This window comes from Natator depressus, chromosome 13, assembly GCF_965152275.1.
Source record: "Natator depressus isolate rNatDep1 chromosome 13, rNatDep2.hap1, whole genome shotgun sequence".
Lineage (NCBI taxonomy): Eukaryota > Metazoa > Chordata > Testudines > Cheloniidae > Natator > Natator depressus.
In genome coordinates this window covers 32,620,771-32,639,819 of record NC_134246.1, presented here as the reverse complement: position 1 = coordinate 32,639,819, position 19,049 = coordinate 32,620,771, and the positions used below count along the sequence as shown (strand labels likewise).

The following is a 19,049-nucleotide window of genomic DNA, read 5'->3' as shown; positions in this document are numbered from 1 at the left end:
CAGGAAGGATGGGCTCCACCTAAACCAAAATGGAACCAGGTTGCTGGCACATAAAATTAAAAAGGTCATAGAGCAATTTTTAAACAAAGGGCTGGGGGAAAGCCAACAGGTGTGGAGGAGCACGTGGTTCGGACAGAGACATCCCTTAGGGGAGAGTCTATTAATGGAGACTCTCTATGTCCTCGTACGGAGGAGAGGATGGAAGATGATAAAATACGGGTAGGATCGGATGAGAAACACTCAAATGAAAAAAAGTTGCAGTCAATTACTTCATATAATGTCAGACAGCCAAAAAGTGACAAGTTTTTAAAGGGCTTCTATACCAATGCTCGGAGTCTAAATAGTAAGATGGGTGGCGTAGAGTGCCTCCTATTAAATGAGGAGATTGATATAACAGGCATCACAGAAACTTGTTGGAATAAGGCTAATCAATGGGACACAGTAATACCAGGGTACAAAATATATCGGAAGGACAGAACAGGTTGTGCTGGCGGGGGAGTGGCACTATATGTGAAAGAAAGCATAGTATCAAATGAAGTAAAAACCTTAAATGAACCAAACTGCCATAGAATCTTTATGGATAATAATTCTTGAATAATAAGAATATAGCAGTAGGGATATATTACCAACCACCTGACCAGGATGGTGACAGTAACTGAAATGCTCAGAGAGTTTAGACAGACCATTAAAATAAAAAGCTCAGGAATAATGGGGAATTTCAACTATCCCCATATCGACTGTGTACATGTCACCTAAGGACGGGATGCAGAGATAAAGTTCCTTGACACCTTAAATGACTGCTTCTGGGAGCAGCTAGTCCTGGAACCCACAAGAGGAGAGGTAATTCTGAATTTAGTCCTAAATGGAGTGAGTACAGAATCTGGCTGAAGAGGTCAATGTAGATGAACCGCTTGGTAATAGTGACCATAATATAATTAAATTAAACATCCTTGTGGTGGGGAAAACACCACAGCAGCCCAACACTGTCGCATTTAATTTCAGAAAGGGGAATTACACAAAAATGAGTAGGACAGTTAAACAGAAATTAAAAGGTACAGCGCCAAAAGTGACATCCCTACAAGCTGCATGGAAACTTTGTAAAGACACCATAATAGAGGCTCAACTTAAATGTATACCCATATTAAAAAAACATAGTAAGAGAACCAGAAAAGTGCCACTGTGGCTAAACAACAAAGGAAAAGAAGCAGAGAGAGGCAAAAAGGCATCCTTTAGAAAGTGGAAGTTAAATCCTAGTGAGGAAACTAGAAAGGAGCATTAACTCTGGCAAGTGAAATGTAAAAATACAATTAGGAAGGCCAAAAAAGAATTTGAAGAACAGCTAGCCAAAGACTCAAAAAGTAATATAAAAAATATTATGTACATCAGAAGCAGGAAGCCTGCAAAAGAACCAGTGGGGCCACTGGACGATCAAGATGCTAAAGGAGCACTCAAGGATGATAAGAACATTGCAGAGAAACTAAATGAATTCTTTGTGTTGATCTTCACACCTGAGCATGTGAGTGAGATTCCAAAAATAAGCCATCCTTTTTAGGTGACAAATCTGAGGAACTGTCCCAGATTGAGGTGTCACTAGAGGAGGTTTTGGAACAAATTGTTAAACTAAACAGTAATAAATCACTAGAACCAGATGGTATTCACACAAGAGTTCTGAAGGAACTCAAATGTGAAATTGCAGAACTACTAACTGTAGTTTGTAACCTATCTTTTAAATCAGCCTCTGTACCAAATGACTGTTTAAAAATAGCCAGAGCCTCGCGAACCAGCTGAGCGGCAGCGAACCAGCTGAGCAGCGGGGACAGCAGAGCAGCTCACAGCAGGAGTTTGCCTGGGAGTTCGCCTGGAGTGAGCCCAGGGAGGCTTACATCTTGCAAACGTCTCTGAGGAAGCTCATAGTAGGCAGGTGATATGGAAGGGGGGGGTTCAGCTGTTGTGACCTGCACTGGATGTGCCATGTTTGTCTTTCTTCCACAGGACAGAAGCGGCTTTGTCTGTACAAAGTGCAAGCTGGTCTCCATATTGGAAGAGAAGATTGAAGGTCTGGAGCAACAGATAACGACCCTGCATTGTATACGAGAAACTGAGGATTTTCTGGACAAAACTCAGGATAGGCTTCTAGGGGCACAAAGCTCTAAAGATATAGAGCAGGTTGCACAGAGGAGCCAAGAGGCCAGTGAAGAAGCTTGGCAACATGTGACCTCCAGAAGAGGTAAGCGGAATGTCCGGGTTCCAGTAACACAGACACAGGTAACCAACCGCTTTCATGTTCTCTCCACAGGTACCATTGCGGAGAGTGGACCAGATGAAATGTCTGGGGGGAGAAAGCAGGAGACTCCGCTGGTTGGAAGGCATGAGATGCTATGTCCTGAGGTTGGGGGTTCCACGACCACCACTCCCAAGAGGAGAAGGCGGGTGGTGGTGGTCGGGGACTCTCTCCTCCGGGGGACTGAGTCATCTATCTGCCGCCCTGACCGGGAAAACCGAGAAGTCTGCTGCTTGCCAGGGGCTAAGATTCGCGATGTGACGGAGAGACTGCCGAGACTCATCAAGCCCTCGGATCGCTACCCCTTCCTGCTTCTCCACGTGGGCACCAATGATACTGCCAAGAATGACCTTGAGCGGATCACTGCGGACTACGTGGCTCTGGGAAGAAGGATAAAGGAGTTGGAGGCGCAAGTGGTGTTCTCTTCCATCCTCCCCGTGGAAGGAAAAGGCCTGGGTAGGGACCGTCGAATCGTGGAAGTCAACGAATGGCTACGCAGGTGGTGTCGGAGAGAAGGCTTTGGATTCTTTGACCATGGGATGGTGTTCCATGAAGGAGGAGTGCTGGGCAGAGACGGGCTCCATCTTACGAAGAGAGGGAAGAGCATCTTTGCCAGCAGGCTGGCTAACCTAGTGAGGAGGGCTTTAAACTAGGTTCACCGGGGGAAGGAGACCAAAGCCCTGAGGTAAGTGGGAAAGCGGGATACCGGGAGGAAGCACAGGCAGGAATGTCTGTGAGGGGAGGGCTCCTGCCTCATACTGGGAATGAGGGGCGATCAACAGGTTATCTCAAGTGCTTATATACAAATGCACAAAGCCTTGGAAATAAGCAGGGAGAACTGGAGGTCCTGGTGATGTCAAGGAACTATGACGTGATTGGAATAACAGAGACTTGGTGGGATAACTCACATGACTGGAGTACAGTCATGGATGGTTATAAACTGTTCAGGAAGGACAGGCAGGGCAGAAAAGGTGGGGGAGTAGCACTGTATGTAAGGGAGCAGTATGACTGCTCAGAGCTCCGGTACGAAACTGTGGAAAAACCTGAGTGTCTCTGGATTAAGTTTAGAAGTGTGTGCAACAAGAGTGATGTAGTGGTGGGAGTCTGCTATAGACCACCGGACCAGGGGAATGAGGTGGATGAGGCTTTCTTCCGGCAACTCACGGAAGCTAGTAGATCGCATGCCCTGATTCTCATGGGTGACTTTAATTTTCCTGATATCTGCTGGGAGAGCAATACAGCGGTGCATAGACAATCCAGGAAGTTTTTGGAAAGCGTAGGGGACAATTTCCTGGCGCAAGTGCTAGGGGAGCCAACTAGGGGGGGCGCTTTTCTTGACCTGCTGCTCACAAACCGGGTAGAATTAGTGGGGGAAGCAAAAGTGGATGGGAATCTGGGAGGCAGTGACCATGAGTTGGTTGAGTTCAGGATCCTGACGCAGGGAAGAAAGGTAAGCAGCAGGATACGGACCCTGGACTTCAGGAAAGCAGACTTCGACTCCCTCAGGGAACAGATGGCCAGGATCCCCTGGGGGACTAACATGAAGGGGAAGGGAGTCCAGGAGAGCTGGCTGTATTTCAAGGAATCCCTGTTGAGGTTACAGGGACAAACCATCCCGATGAGTCGAAAGAATAGTAAATATGGCAGGCGACCAGCTTGGCTTAATGGTGAAATCCTAGCGGATCTTAAACATAAAAAAGAAGCTTACAAGAAGTGGAAGGTTGGACATATGACCAGGGAAGAGTATAAAAATATTGCTCGGGCATCTAGGAAAGATATCAGGAGGGCCAAATCGCACCTGGAGCTGCAGCTAGCAAGAGATGTCAAGAGTAACAAGAAGGGTTTCTTCAGGTATGTTGGCAACAAGAAGAAAGCCAAGGAAAGTGTGGGCCCCTTACTGAATGAGGGAGGCAACCTAGTGACAGAGGATGTGGAAAAAGCTAATGTACTCAATGCTTTTTTTGCCTCTGTCTTCACTAACAAGGTCAGCTCCCAGACTGCTGCGCTGGGCATCACAGAATGGGGAAGAGATGGCCAGCCCTCTGTGGAGATAGAGGTGGTTAGGGACTATTTAGAAAAGCTGGACGTGCACAAGTCCATGGGGCCGGACGAGTTGCATCCGAGAGTGCTGAAGGAATTGGCGGCTGTGATTGCAGAGCCCTTGGCCATTATCTTTGAAAACTCGTGGCGAACGGGGGAAGTCCCGGATGACTGGAAAAAGGCTAATGTAGTGCCAATCTTTAAAAAAGGGAAGAAGGAGGATCCTGGGAACTACAGGCCAGTCAGCCTCACCTCAGTCCCTGGAAAAATCATGGAGCAGGTCCTCAAAGAATCAATCCTGAAGCACTTACATGAGAGGAAAGTGATCAGGAACAGTCAGCATGGATTCACCAAGGGAAGGTCATGCCTGACTAATCTAATCGCCTTTTATGATGAGATTACTGGTTCTGTGGATGAAGGGAAAGCAGTGGATGTATTGTTTCTTGACTTTAGCAAAGCTTTTGACACGGTCTCCCACAGTATTCTTGTCAGCAAGTTAAGGAAGTATGGGCTGGATGAATGCACTATAAGGTGGGTAGAAAGCTGGCTAGATTGTCGGGCTCAACGGGTAGTGATCAATGGCTCCATGTCTAGTTGGCAGCCGGTGTCAAGTGGAGTGCCCCAAGGGTCGGTCCTGGGGCCGGTTTTGTTCAATATCTTCATAAATGATCTGGAGGATGGTGTGGATTGCACTCTCAGCAAATTTGCGGATGATACTAAACTGGGAGGAGTGGTAGATACGTTGGAGGGCAGAGATAGGATACAGAGGGACCTGGACAAATTGGAGGATTGGGCCAAAAGAAACCTGATGAGGTTCAGTAAGGATAAGTGCAGGGTCCTGCACTTAGGACGGAAGAACCCAATGCACAGCTACAGACTAGGGACCGAATGGCTAGGCAGCAGTTCTGCGGAAAAGGACCTAGGGGTGACAGTGGACGAGAAGCTGGATATGAGTCAGCAGTGTGCCCTTGTTGCCAAGAAGGCCAATGGCATTTTGGGATGTATAAGTAGGGGCATAGCCAGCAGATCGAGGGACGTGATCGTTCCCCTCTATTCGACATTGGTGAGGCCTCATCTGGAGTACTGTGTCCAGTTTTGGGCCCCACACTACAAGAAGGATGTGGATAAATTGGAGAGAGTCCAGCGAAGGGCAACAAAAATGATTAGGGGTCTGGAACACATGACTTATGAGGAGAGGCTGAGGGAACTGGGATTGTTTAGTCTGCAGAAGAGAAGAATGAGGGGGGATTTGATAGCTGCTTTCAACTACCTGAGAGGTGGTTCCAAAGAGGATGGTTCTAGACTATTCTCAGTGGTAGAAGATGACAGGACAAGGAGTAACAGTCTCAAGTTGCAGTGGGGGAGGTTTAGGTTGGATATTAGGAAAAACTTTTTCACTAGGAGGGTGGTGAAACACTGGAATGCGTTACCTAGGGAGGTGGTGGAATCTCCTTCCTTAGAAGTTTTTAAGGTCAGGCTTGACAAAGCCCTGGCTGGGACGATTTAATTGGGGATTGGTCCTGCTTTGAGCAGGGGGTTGGACTAGATGACCTCCTGAGGTCCCTTCCAACCCTGATATTCTATGATATTCTATGATGATATAACTAAACTGAATCTTCTCTTTCTGCTGGCTTTCTTGTCAGACCTCCCCTTATCTGTCCCCTTCGTGGCCGGTGTGAGGAATAAATGCAACAAGGCTTGTCTACGCATAGAAATTGCACCACTTAAACTACATTGGCCTATCCCTGCACTGGTTACAGAAGGGTCCCCACATGAGGGGAAGTAGGCCATTTCCAGTAAAGGGCAGAAGGGGGATGGGGGAAGAGAGAAACTCAGGACACTGAAGTGAAACTTCAGAGAGTGAATGAGGGAAAACCCTGCAACCGGGGGAATTGCTCCAGCTAGGAAGAGCTGGGAGTGGCCTGCTAAGGCAGACAGGACTCAGACTGAACGGGGGGAGTTTGGGGTGTAGGCAACTGGAGGGAAGGTGTCATCTGCATTTTAGTTTTGAATGTTAAGTTAATAAATGAAACCTTAATGGGGGCTGTTGTGATTGGACTGGAAAAATCCCATGTGGAGTTTGTTTGCGGAACAAAGAAGGGAAAATGAGGTGAGTGGCTGCGTTCTGGGCTGCCCTGAGGCCTCCAGTGGGCGCCGTGAGGGGGCCACTCATCTAATCTGACTGGATGTAACTACACTGAGGTAAAACTGCTTGTATCAGGATAGTTCATTCCGAAGGGGAATAAGCTATACCAGTCCAAGGGACCTCGCTATTGGTGCGCTGTGTCCGCGCTAGAGGTTGTACTGGTTGAACGATTTCCAAAACAAAAGTCACACCACTGACACGAACAGTGATCCTGGTGCAAAATCTGTGTGGAGACCTCGCGTAAGTGAGTCTCTGTGAGTCTACGTTAGCACATTCGTGGCTTTGAAAAGATCTGCGGGAACCCAAGGAACCTGTCTGTCTTCTGCATTAAAATGGCGTGCAGAGAAGTGACGTTGATTTGCCAGGTCAAAAACAGCTGATTGATGGAAAGAGGCCTGACTGAATAATTCAGTTTACATATGTGGGGTGCGTCTACACTGCAGGCAGGGGTGTGAATGGCATCTCCTGTAGCCGCTCTAGCTGTGCTCTAGCTCGCTCGCTAAAAGTAGAAACCGCAGTACCAGCTTCAGCGCTGGCTGCGCAAGCAAGAATGTACCCAGGGCCAAGGGGCATTGGGGGCTGCAGAGATGGGACAGGGCAGTCGTACTGTATCATGGAGACTAGGGAGAGCAGAGGGTGACGTTTGGTAAGGGCGTGGCCATGGTGTACAATGGGCATTGAAAATAAAATTAGGAGGAAGCCAAGGGTAATAAGGACAATGTTTTCCGTACGCTTCCTATTGATGTCTACGTGGCAGCTGATCACAGTGAATGGTAAATAGCCAGTAATAATGATTCAACCCCTGATTTCAGTTAAAAAATATTCCTTAAATTATGGAGTCAATCAACTTGGAATTAAAAATTTAAACCAGGGTCTGAGAAGATTCTGGTCTGTCTCTGTATTCTAACCAGTTTCAGATTAGACGTGCATCCTTCGAAGAGTTAAGCAATGGGATTTCATCCCTGTCTGCAATATTTTTTGCAGAGATTAATTTTTTAAAAACCTCTTTTTCCAAACAGTTGTGTGAGCCACGAACATGTGGGCATTATGAGCCTCAACGCTTTGGTGACACAAAATTATTCAAACTGGTGATAAATTGGATGAGACCTTACTGCATGATTAGGGAGGAAATCATGCTAAGAGAGGACTAAGAATATCAATCGTCTAGTTTACCTTACATTGAGTAATAATTGGATATCTGTGTTCTTCTGTAAATGCTGGAACACACATTCTGATGGTTATCGTTCTCTCCAATAAACCAACAAGGGGCCTATAGTTCTGGCACAAGATTCTCTAATATGTGCTAATGAAGAATAATAATTTTCTGATGGAATGGTTTTACCATCAGAAAATGCCAAATTGTCAAGATCAAAATGTTCCATGGGATATTTCTACAACATTTTGTGTAGGGAGAATAAATAATTTTATAAAATAATTCAAAATGAAATATAATATAAAAAGGAAACAGTAGAATAGAATTGAAAATAAAATAAATGACATAAAATGTAATAAAAATTGAATAAAATCTCAAAATAAAATTTAAAATAAGAATTCAGAATTGGAATGAAAACAAAAATTTGAACTCATGGCATTTCCCATGAAATGAAAATTCTGGTCCTAAATAGCTCTAATAATGAAAAAATCACCCCCACATTTCTTACAAATTTCACACAGAATTTATTCGTCCCTAAGAGGGTAAATTTCCAGCCAAAAAATAATTTGCAGCTTTTTGGTTTGTGTTTGTGACCAGAAATACTGTTTCTACTCCTGGGAGCTAAACACAGGGATTTTCAAACTTTGTTCCTTTTGGTGTAAGATGCTCTCTTGGCTGGGTCTCTGTATCTAGTGAGCCCTACTGTGGAATAAGGAACCACAGTTAAAGAGAAGGAGAGAAGCGTGTATGTAGTGCCATACCCACCTCTCTGTGGATATGCCATGAGCATCTGGAGGAAACTGGACAACAATGATTTTAGGCATCAGTTCTGCTGTACTCATGTCTCCCTCACAGAGCACCTGCCCATCAAGCTCAGTTCTGGGACCTACCTCAGGCCTAATTTTATCCAAAGTGTTGGTGCCAGGGACCTGGAACTGATGGGGGATCCTACACTTGACCAATGTGAGCAGACGGGATCCTACGTAGCACTGAGTGCTCCAGCCCCCAGGCAGAAAAACATTTAAGAATATGCTTAATTGTAAATGCCAGGGTATTCCCACTGAGGTCACTACAGTTCAAGGTGTGTGAGTGGTTTGCTGGACTGGCATCTGGGGAGATCTGTTCATTATGCCCATTACTGCCAGGATATTGAATCCAGTGGAGTAACACAAGGGTTGTCTGTGTCTAACACTGATGGAAGGAGGGGAGAGATTGGCGATTTCAGGGTTGCTGGTGGTGAGTTATGCTGTACTGCACTTTGGTTATGCTGCTTACTTGCGATGGGTATTTCGGTTATCTCAAGGGCACTTACAGACAGATTTTTAAAGGTATTTAGGTGCCTAGTGGGTTTTTCCAAAGCACTGAAGCTCCTCAAGCTCACTGATTTCAAAGGGTGTTCACAACTTCGATGCTTTTAAAAGTCCCACCCAGGGCTGGATTCACAAAGGGTCTGTGATAATTGGCCTACAAACTTACCCTCAGTGCCAGCTCAACTGGGAGAAGTGAGTGACAGTTCACAGAGCATCACGGTGACCAAGAACAACAAATGGGGATGGAAAAAAGATGCAAAGAAGAGACAAAAGACTGAATTAGTCCAAGCAAAAAGCCCTTTTGCTGGAACTCAAGGACGGTGTTACGGTCCTGCCTGGTAAACGAGAACAGCGTGAAAGTGCAAGTCAATGAACCAAAACTGGTGTGTGGGAAATTAGAGCTAATTGAGGAACAAGACAGTGAGGGGATGGGCTATTGCCCCATCACTCCCTTTTGGGTTCTCGGAGAAAGAGACTCTGGGAGGAAAGTTGGCCATCGCCATGCTGGCTAAGCAAAGGACAAGAGATGGGGAAGGGTCATACTTCACCAGTGTGGGCTCCCACCTCCACCGTCTCCTGGCACCCTGGACTTTCTTCTTAATGAGGAGGTGTGGGGTAAAGCTACATGCCAATGCTACTCTGATCGGAGTCCCAGTGGGGGCCAGCTATGGTCACTCAATTAGGGTGAACTGCAAAGAATGGGGCAGAGAATCCCCATAAAGCTGGTGGATTTTCCAATACTTAGATTTACCAAGCCAGCATAAAACAGCTTCTTTATTACCTTACTGGTTACTCAGAAGTCCAAACAAGACAGTTCCCTTAAAGTGATCCATCCTCAGGCCCCCATCCAGGTACCCACATCAAATATGATGATTTCTGAAAATCTTATTTCATCATATAAAAGAAAAGGTTCTACTAATCCCAAAGGATCGGACACGTTACCACCCAGGTTAATGAAAGTTTCAGATCTTACCCAAATATACGCTACAGCCATTTCTTATTAACTAAACTAAAATGTATTAAAGAACAAAAGAGAGAGAGAATGGTTAAAAGATCAATATACATACAGACATAAGTTCAGTTCATTGAGGTTCAGAATCATAGCAGAGATGGTGAGCTTTGTAGTTGCAAAGAGTTCTGTCAGAAATAGTTCATAGGTTATAGTCCAAAGTCATTGCAGGGTGTTCCAGCTTAGGACTGGGATTTAAGTCCTTTTGTCTAAGCTTCCCTTGTATGAAGCCTCAAACAGATCTGAGATGACAGAATCAGGACCCAAGGGTCTTTTATACAATTTCATGTGCTCTTTGACAAGTTGGAAGTTCCTCCAGGAATAAAGGGTAATTAGGATGATTTTGAAGGAGATCGGTCACCGGTATTAAGCTATAGAATTAACATACGGCAATTTGCTTGTTCCTCCACCATTCACAGTATATTTCAGAGAGAGATGAATACCGAGATATCTTGTGTTTACAATTCATTTAAATGCTAGGATGCTCTTTTGATCTCTGAAGTATCAGAATACAGCATAGACAGGGGCTGTTGATTACATTGTCAGCCCTACTCACACATATGTACATACACAGAAACACAAACATTATTCCTCCACATGTCTTTTGAGGGTTATTTATTCTGCAGGATGTTTAACCCTTTCTAGCCATGTGTCACACTATCGTAACTCTGTGCTCCTTCAGCAAATACCTGACCAACCATAACCCACACGCACGCTCATTCTGCCTTTACAGTGTGCTCAGGCACCTCGGCACAGGACAGCTCTAGGGCACAGACAGGACGTGAAGGAGGCGTATGAAATAACTACTAATTGCAGCAAGGGGACTGGAGCTTGGGTCTCCCCGCTCCTACAATAGTGCCCCAAACAGTGGGCTAGAGCGTAATTCTCAGTCTGTCTCTTTGGTCAAATGAATATCTAAGTATTTCACACACACCTTCAACAGGCCAGAGTGAGAGAGGCCTGGGGCAGGGACCATCTCTTTCTTCTGGGTTTGTACAGCACCAAGCACAGTGGGGCCCTGGTCTGTGTCTCTGGCTTCAAATAATAAAGACTTTTTAGTTCTGAAGCTCCTTCTCTGGTCCATTCCCTGAGTGGCCGGAAGACTTTGAGTCTATTAACATATTGTCTACCCTCAAAAACCTAAACAAAACATGCTATTCACTTTTCCTTCCTGGTAATATAATGTACCCATTAGCAAAGTCTCAAGGGGAAATTCACCTGCGGTGTTTGCAGGGTAAACAATGACTCAGGAGAGACTGTCTGGTGAGAGATACAAGGCAAAGCAAACCAAGAGTCTAAGCACAGCTAGGGTGTCCAGCCAGGAACATGCAGGTCTCATGACTGCTCTGCTCTGCAGTGTGTAGCTACACAGACCCTAAACGCCTCTGCCAGTAGTGTGCAGGGTAGATGTACCTTGAGACAACTAAAATAGGTGAAGGGAGTGCAGACTGGAGACAAATCGTGCTCTCTGAAACGCCAAGGGAAGAGGTCATGTCACAGATTCCGGCTTCTTCTATGCCAACTTTAAGGTAAACAAACCTTTCACCTCATCTTCATTAAAAATAGATCATTCAGGACAGGGAAGAAAATGTCACCATATCCATCACCTGCACAAAGGCATCATTTCCTTTTGGATGACGCCAAGTCTTTTCCCCAGGCCATGGACAGAATTAATGGGTTCATGTTGTAAAGCATTTTGGTGCTGGAAAGCTCTCAGTGATGAGAATGAGAACATTGCTGAGGACTTTCCATCTTCAGTACTGAACAACGTTGCCGATATTTTACCACCCAAAACATGCTGGATTTGTACAGCTCCAAGCACAATGGGTCTTGGTCCATGACTAGGTCTCCTAGGGACCACCACAATATCAAGAATAATGTCCATCAAGAATTGAGTCTTATAATAATTCACTTAATTATTAGTATAGTGTTGTGGCTGATATTGCAATGGCAAGTAGTGTCTTTGGGGAACCCTCCTGTATTAAGTTCATGGATCACTGTGGCTCATGGCTTGTGTGGCGCTCCAGGGGGGGAAGGTTACCACAGCTCCATCAGGAATCAAAAACTGGGGGCGGGGGGTGAAGAAGGCAAGTCACTGAGACTAAGTGGCATGTCTACACTACAAGAGGTATAGAGGCACAGCTGCAGCTTTCTCCAATGACTGAAAGGGGTTTTCCATCTCTGTCGTAAATCCACCTCCCTGAGAAGCGATAGCTCGATCAATAGAAGAATCTTACCCTCAAGCTAGTGATGCCTACTGGGGGGCGGGGGTCAACTTAACTATACCACAGAAGGTGTGAAATTGTTAGCCCTAGCGATGTAGCTAAGTCGATCTAAGTTTTGAGTGTAGACCAGGCTGAGGAAACACAGAAAGGGACAAGATCTCTGTCCAAGGGGGGCAGCCAAGAAGACTTTGCCACACTCGGGCCCTGTAAGGTTGCTGGGTGACTCCTGGGGTGTTGTGTGTTTAAATCTGTTTGTTGTCTTTAATGATCTTTTCCTCTGTAATGATTTCACCTTGAAAATAAATGTGCCATGTGGTACCTCGTGACCGTTGGCAATACCTGTTCATCACCCTTGGTGAGAAGCAAGGCAGAGGTGCTGGGCGTTAGACAGACTGGATTGCTGGGGATTCCCGGTCGGCAAGGCAGGGAGCTGTACAGTCCTAAAACCTGATGTCAGATGGAACTGGGACAACGGTCCCTGCCCGTAGACAGGTGATGGCTGGAGACCTGACTGGGAACTCCCAGAGTGGAGCATGAAGGGGGAAAACTGGTGCCATTACCCTGAAATCGTGACAATAATTACATTAATTCTACACGTTGTTCCATTGTATTCATAGTGGTACCTATTTTAATATTATTATTTGAATATTAAGAGAGAAATTGGTAACTGTCTAGAAGGCCAGGAGAAATGAGCAACACAGTGGACTGAGCGGCTATAAAAACAACATGCATGCCGTTATTGTCAGCAGAACAATAAGCTGAAGCAGTGGTTGTGGGGGTTACACTGATGTGATATGTTTGGGTGTAATGCGGTGATGGGTGCTTTGTATCATAGAATCATAGAATCATAGAATATCAGGGTTGGAAGGGACCCCAGAAGGTCATCTAGTCCAACCCCCTGCTCGAAGCAGGACCAATTCCCAGTTAAATCATCCCAGCCAGGGCTCTGTCAAGCCTGACCTTAAAAACCTCTAAGGAAGGAGATTCTACCACCTCCCTAGGTAACGCACTAGGATACTCTTTGAAAATATCCAGTTGACTTCGCTAGTGACACTAAGTGGCTCAGTTTCCAAAACCAATGGGATTCTCTAACAGAGCGAAGCCATGAGCTGGGGAGCTGGGGTGTTGGATAAAATAGCATTAAAACAGAGCGATCAGAGAGTGTGGGGCAGCCAGTTGTGGGAGCGAGCTCACTGGGTTGTGGTCCTGTGCAAGTTCATAATCCCCCTTCACCCGGAATGTGAAGTTAATCACGTTGGTAGACAACACCAGCAGGGAGCAGGAGCAAACTCACAGCAGGACTGAGGAACGATTCAGTTGCAGATAAAAACAAAACGAGATTCAATTGATGAGTGTTCCTGAGGGAAAGTGACTGAAACACCCCGGTGGTTGTGATGCTGGCAAATGAAACCGTAAGGGGAATGAAGTGTAAATTTGGCATCAATTTGTGATGCAACAACTAAGTGACGTGTCTCTCCCCCTCTCTCACTGGAGAGGTCCAGGATGAATGTCAAAAAATGGAAAAACATAAAAGCAGGAAAGGGCTGGACCTTGTCTCATGGAGACAAACGTAACCTGCTTTGACAGCATGTTGATCACTGTCCCCGCTCTTGGCTGAGTCCACTAGAGCCTGCTGGCTGTTAGCAGAAATGATAATATGTTTGCAATGCAAGAAGTCACAGTCCACCCTGGTGAGCCATGGGGACCACTTGTCAAAGTTACAAACGACTAATACAAAATGGCTTTGCCAATTTTGACATCAGTATGCACAGCAGTGTGTGTGGTTTTCTGCCTGCATCGATCTCTTCACTGACCGAAGGGGCGGGGGTGATAATGGTATCTCAAAGATCTAAATAGGAAATTTGCCTCCAGAGTCTTGGTTCTTCACTGACCCCACAGGACGAGGGGCCTTGTCAAGGTTCCTTCCCCACTCTGAACTCTGGTGTACAGATGTGGGGACCTGCATGAAAGACCCCCAATCTTATTCTTACCAGCTTAGCTTAAAAACTTCCCCAAGGTTCAAACTTTGCCTTGTCCTTGAACCGTATGCTGCCACCACCAAGCAACTTACACAAAGACCAGGGAAAGAGCCCACTTGGAGACATCTTCCCCAAAAATATCCCCCCAAGCCCTACACCCCCTTTCCTGGAGAAGGCTTGATAAGAATCCTCACCAATTTGTACAAGTGAACACAGATCCGAACCCTTGGATCTTAAGAACAATGAAAAATCAATCAGGTTCTTAAAAGAAGAATTTTAATTAAAGAAAAGGTAAAAGAATCACCTCTGTAAAATCAGGATGGTAAATACCTTACAGGGTAATCAGATTCAAAACATAGAGAATCCCCTGAGGCAAAACCTTAAGTTACAAAAAGTCACAAAAGCAGGAATATACATTCCATTCAGCACAGCTTATTTTACCAGCCATTAAACAAAAGGAAATCTAATGCATTTCTAACTAGATTACTTACTAACTAACAGTTGTAAGGTTGCATTCCTGATCAGTTCCAGGAAAAAGCATCACACAGACAGATGAACCCTTTGTTCCCCACTCCCACCCCCCCAGATTTGAAAGTATCTTGTCTCCTCATTGGTCATTTGGGTCAGGTGCCAGAGAGGTTATCTTAGCTTCTTAACCCTTTACAGGTGAAAGGCTTTTGCCTTTGGCCAGGAGGGATTTTATAACACTGTATACAGAAAGGTGGTTATCCTTCCCTTTATATTTATGACAGGCCTTGTGGAATATTTATGGAACTAAATTGATGCTAAAGTGTGATGAAAATGTATCATCTTCAGATTCCGTTGTAAATGTTGGTTTCTTTCCCCTAGTTGGACCAAATGGCGAACCCAGAGCAAGTGAATCAAACGGTTCTCATGGAATTCATCCTGCGAGGATTTGGGTGTCTCCCTGAGCTACCAACTCTTCTCTTCCTGCTGTTTTTCATGATCTACATCATAACCCTGGCTGGGACCGTGGCTGGGAACGTCCTGATCTTTGCGCTAGTTGTGACTGATCAGCACCTTCACACCCCCATGTACTTCTTCCTGAGGAGCTTGTCCTGCCCGGAGACCTGCTACACCTCCACCATCCTGCCCAGGCTGCTGGCTGGTCTCCTGACTGGGGACAGAACCATTTCTGTCCAGCGCTGCCTCACACAATATTATTTCTTTGGTTTCCTGGCAGTTGCAGAGTGATATCTCCTGGCTGCGATATCTTACCATCAGTATTTAGCAATCTGCAAACCACTGCACTATGCAGCCCTTATGAATGGCAGGTCCTGCCTCCAGCTAGCAGCTGACACTTGGATAAGTAGCTCTCTGGTTGCTGACAAAACAGTATATTTAATGCAAGAATTAACTTTCTACGGCCCCAATGAAATTGACCATTTTTTCTGCAACTTCATCCCAGTAGTAAAATTCTCCTGCCATGACACACGTATGATGGAGCTTTTCACTACCATGCTAGCTGCTGTATGAACTCTGCCGCCGTTTCTGTTAACCCTGGCAACATACGTCTGCATCATCTCCACCATTCTGCAAATGCCTTCCACCACTGGGAAGAGAAAAGCCTTTTCCACCTGCTCCTCCCACCTCATCGTGGTGTTGGTTTTCTATGTGACCCTCATGATTGTCTACATGCTCCCCAAAACTGACACACTGCAAGACCTGAACAAACTGTTCTCTGTCTGCTGCACAGTCCTGACTCCCCTGGCTAATCCGCTCATCTACAGCCTGAGGAACACTGAGGTCAGAGAGGCCCTGAGGAAAGTTGTCACTACATGCTCGGCTGGCAAAAGGATTCAGAGCTTCCTGCTGTAGCTTGTTCAATGCACGTGAAATGGGAACAAGCTGGCTTGCTGTAATGCGTTTGATGCATCACTCTCACTGGCCAGCTGGTTCTCTAGGTGAGGCCAGTGACAGCTATCACTCGCACTCGATATGAGGCTGATATTTCTGCTGTCTGGACCTGGGGTTTGGTTGGGGTTAGGGTTTGATTAGTCTGATAGTTCACTTTTGTTGTGAGTTACTTTCCTGTACATTACTGTACAGCCTGTAATTACATGAGCACACACTATGTTTTATATCAAGCCCCTTTACCATGGACTACACCTGATGCTCAATATTTCTTTTTATCCTCATCCTTCAATGTGCAAAGTTAATGTGAGATGAGAACCAGGGCCCAGGGCCCAATCTCTCTGTAAGAACATGAGCCCTGAGGTGGGACAGTGAAGAAGAAAGGTCCGTACTGTGATAGTGGCACAGAGAGACCTGGCTACTAGTCCCTGTTTTGTCCCTGGGATCAAGGAGAGCTGACTTCACCTCTCTGGACCACAGTTTCCTCATCTGTACAATGGAGCTTCTTGAGATCCCAGTGTGAACGGCTGTTCTGGTCCCTTACTGCCCGGGGCACCCTTGTTTTGCAGATATCCAAACTTCATAGCTCTGAAGTCTGATCTGTCAATACTACAGCAGAGAAAGCGTCTGGTGTCCATGCCTGCCGGGTGCTGGGTGTCTTCTGTGTAATGAGGAGCTTTCCCAGCTCTCAGTGAAGCCAGTGGGAATCGAGGGCACGCGGAATCCTGTAATGTGAAGTCCCAAGGTGAGCATGACTGTGGGTGAACACAGCCGGCCTGGGACAGCCCCTGGCAGGTACACCAGGTTCTGGGTCCACAATTCACTGACGCCCCATTAGGGTTGAGGTGATAGCAGAATATGCAGAGTGCCAGCTGTAGTGTATTTAGGCTTGGAAGGAGTCCATTTTTATTGGTAAATGTCGCTAGATGTCGATTTCCCCGCACGCGCACAACTATTTCCATCAATCATCATGGAAACATGCAGAGAGGCAAAGAAAGAAAAACACTGCTTGAGAATGTGTTGGAGTTTGATTTAAGGTTATGGTCTCTGTGGAGTTTGACATGGGAGTTGACAATTGGTGTTTTAATGGTTATAAAACTTTACCGGTTTGAATCTCCACGCCGGCTGTCATTAAACAATTATTGTCTGACCCTCCCATGATTTTGCATGACTGTGAACATCAAAAACTCAAAATAATTCTGGAAACTAAACACCAGTATTATCCCTCTGACAGAGTGCGAGGCAAGAAAGGCTGAGTCCGGGCTCTGGGTCAAGCCCTGCAGAATGGAGCTGACAAAGCAGAGCTGTGCCTAATTCGTAGGTGAGGATGGGCAGGAAGGCTAATTGAGCCACTAGGCAGAGCCCACAAATAGGCACAGGAAGGAGGTAGAAAGCGGGGAAGCAGGTAGTAAGGGGAAAGAGAGATTGCTCTCCCAGGCATCGGAGCCGACTCCACGGGTGCTCCGAGGCTGGAGCACCACAGGGAAAAAATGGTGAGTGCTGAACACCCACCGGCAGCGCCCCCATCAGCCCCCCTCTTTCCCCCAGCACCTCCCGCCCACCAGCGGGCCCAGACGATCAACACCTCCCCTTCCCTCCCTGTGCCTCCTGCCTGCCGCGATCAGCTGTTTCGCGACACGCAGGAAGCTCTGGGGGTGGGAGGAGCGAGGATGCAGCACGCTCAAGGAAGAGGGCGGAATGGGGCAGGAAGAGGTGGGGGTGGGGTTTTGGGGGAGGGGATGGAGTGGGGGCGGGGCCTGGGGCAGAGCCGGGGGTCAGGCACCCCCCAGCACATTGGAAAGTTGGCGCCTGTGCTCCCCAGCTTCTTACAGGAGCTGTATATCTTATGAAGGTGGTGGGACTCCATCTGTAAATAAACTGCACAAAGTATTGGTCCAGCACAGGGGTCTCTGCGTAGTTTGTAGACTGAGAGAGAACCAGGACCAAGGAGGCCCTGTTGCCCCAACAAATTGTTTTTTTAAATGAATTCTGCCCAGCCTAGCTTTAATTAGGTTTGAGCTTCCCTTTCTCTTTACAGAGGTATCAATCTAAGTGCTTCTAAATTTGCCCTGCCTCATGGGGCAGCTAGGTAACATTAGAGCTCCAAATCTGAACCAGAGATTCCTGAGATACAAACCTCCCCTTTCCCCCAAAGCAACAACATTTGCAAAACCAATAAACTCCTTAGAAGAACAGCTGAGGCTCAAACTATGGCTCGGCTCTGCCCCAAACTTCTCAGTCGCTCAGGATTTATCTCGGCGAGTGCACAGCACCCGCTGTCCCTTTGGGTGAAGCCTGTGTGACCCAGAGACCTCAGGGTGTAAACTGGCAGATGGGTCCATAGACTTTTACAGGGATCCCTTAGGTCTGTTATATACAGTAGCCCACTGGTCATCATAATTACTGCAAGATGTTTGCACAGGTGATAGTTTGAGAGACGTAAACTCTTTGGTTCCAAAACTGTTAAAGTCACCCGAGTCGAGCATATCAAACACTGACCATCCGGGGAGATGGGTGGCTGTTTGCTGTCTGGACCAGGTGCGGGCCTGAGGCTTTAGGAAGACAAAGGAACCCCAAGAGAAGTCCCTGAGGTGGAGACCTTTTAAGAAAGAGGGGTCACAGCCAGCCTGCCCGTGAAGCGTGGCTTAGCAATACTGTAGCACAGCGTTTTTCAAACTTCAGGTCGCAACCTAGTCCTGGGTGGCGGCATGTCAGGCACTGGGTTGCTCTGGTCAGCACCGCCGACTGGGAAGTTAAAAGTCGCCTTGGTGGTGCTGCCCAGCTAAGGCAGAGTACTACCTACCGGTTTCGACACCACGCTGCGCCCGGAAGTGGCCAGCAGCGGGTCCGGCGTCTAGGCAGTGGGGCCATGTGGCTCCACGTGCTTCCCCCGCCCTGATCACTGGGCTTCACTGGGGGTGGGGGCGGTGCCTGTGGGCGAGAGTCACGAAAAGCTGCTTGCGTGCCTCCACCTAGGAGCCAGACCTGCGGCTGGCCGCTTCTGGGGTGCAGCATGGTCCGCGGTGCCAGG

At 46.8% G+C, this 19,049-nt stretch overlaps 1 pseudogene; it reads left to right on the top strand.

Moving 5' to 3' along the window:
- The first annotated feature begins 15,001 nt into the window (after nucleotides 1-15,001).
- LOC141997686 (olfactory receptor 10A4-like) lies at nucleotides 15,002-15,982 on the top strand (annotated as a pseudogene).
- The last annotated feature ends 3,067 nt before the right edge of the window (nucleotides 15,983-19,049 follow it).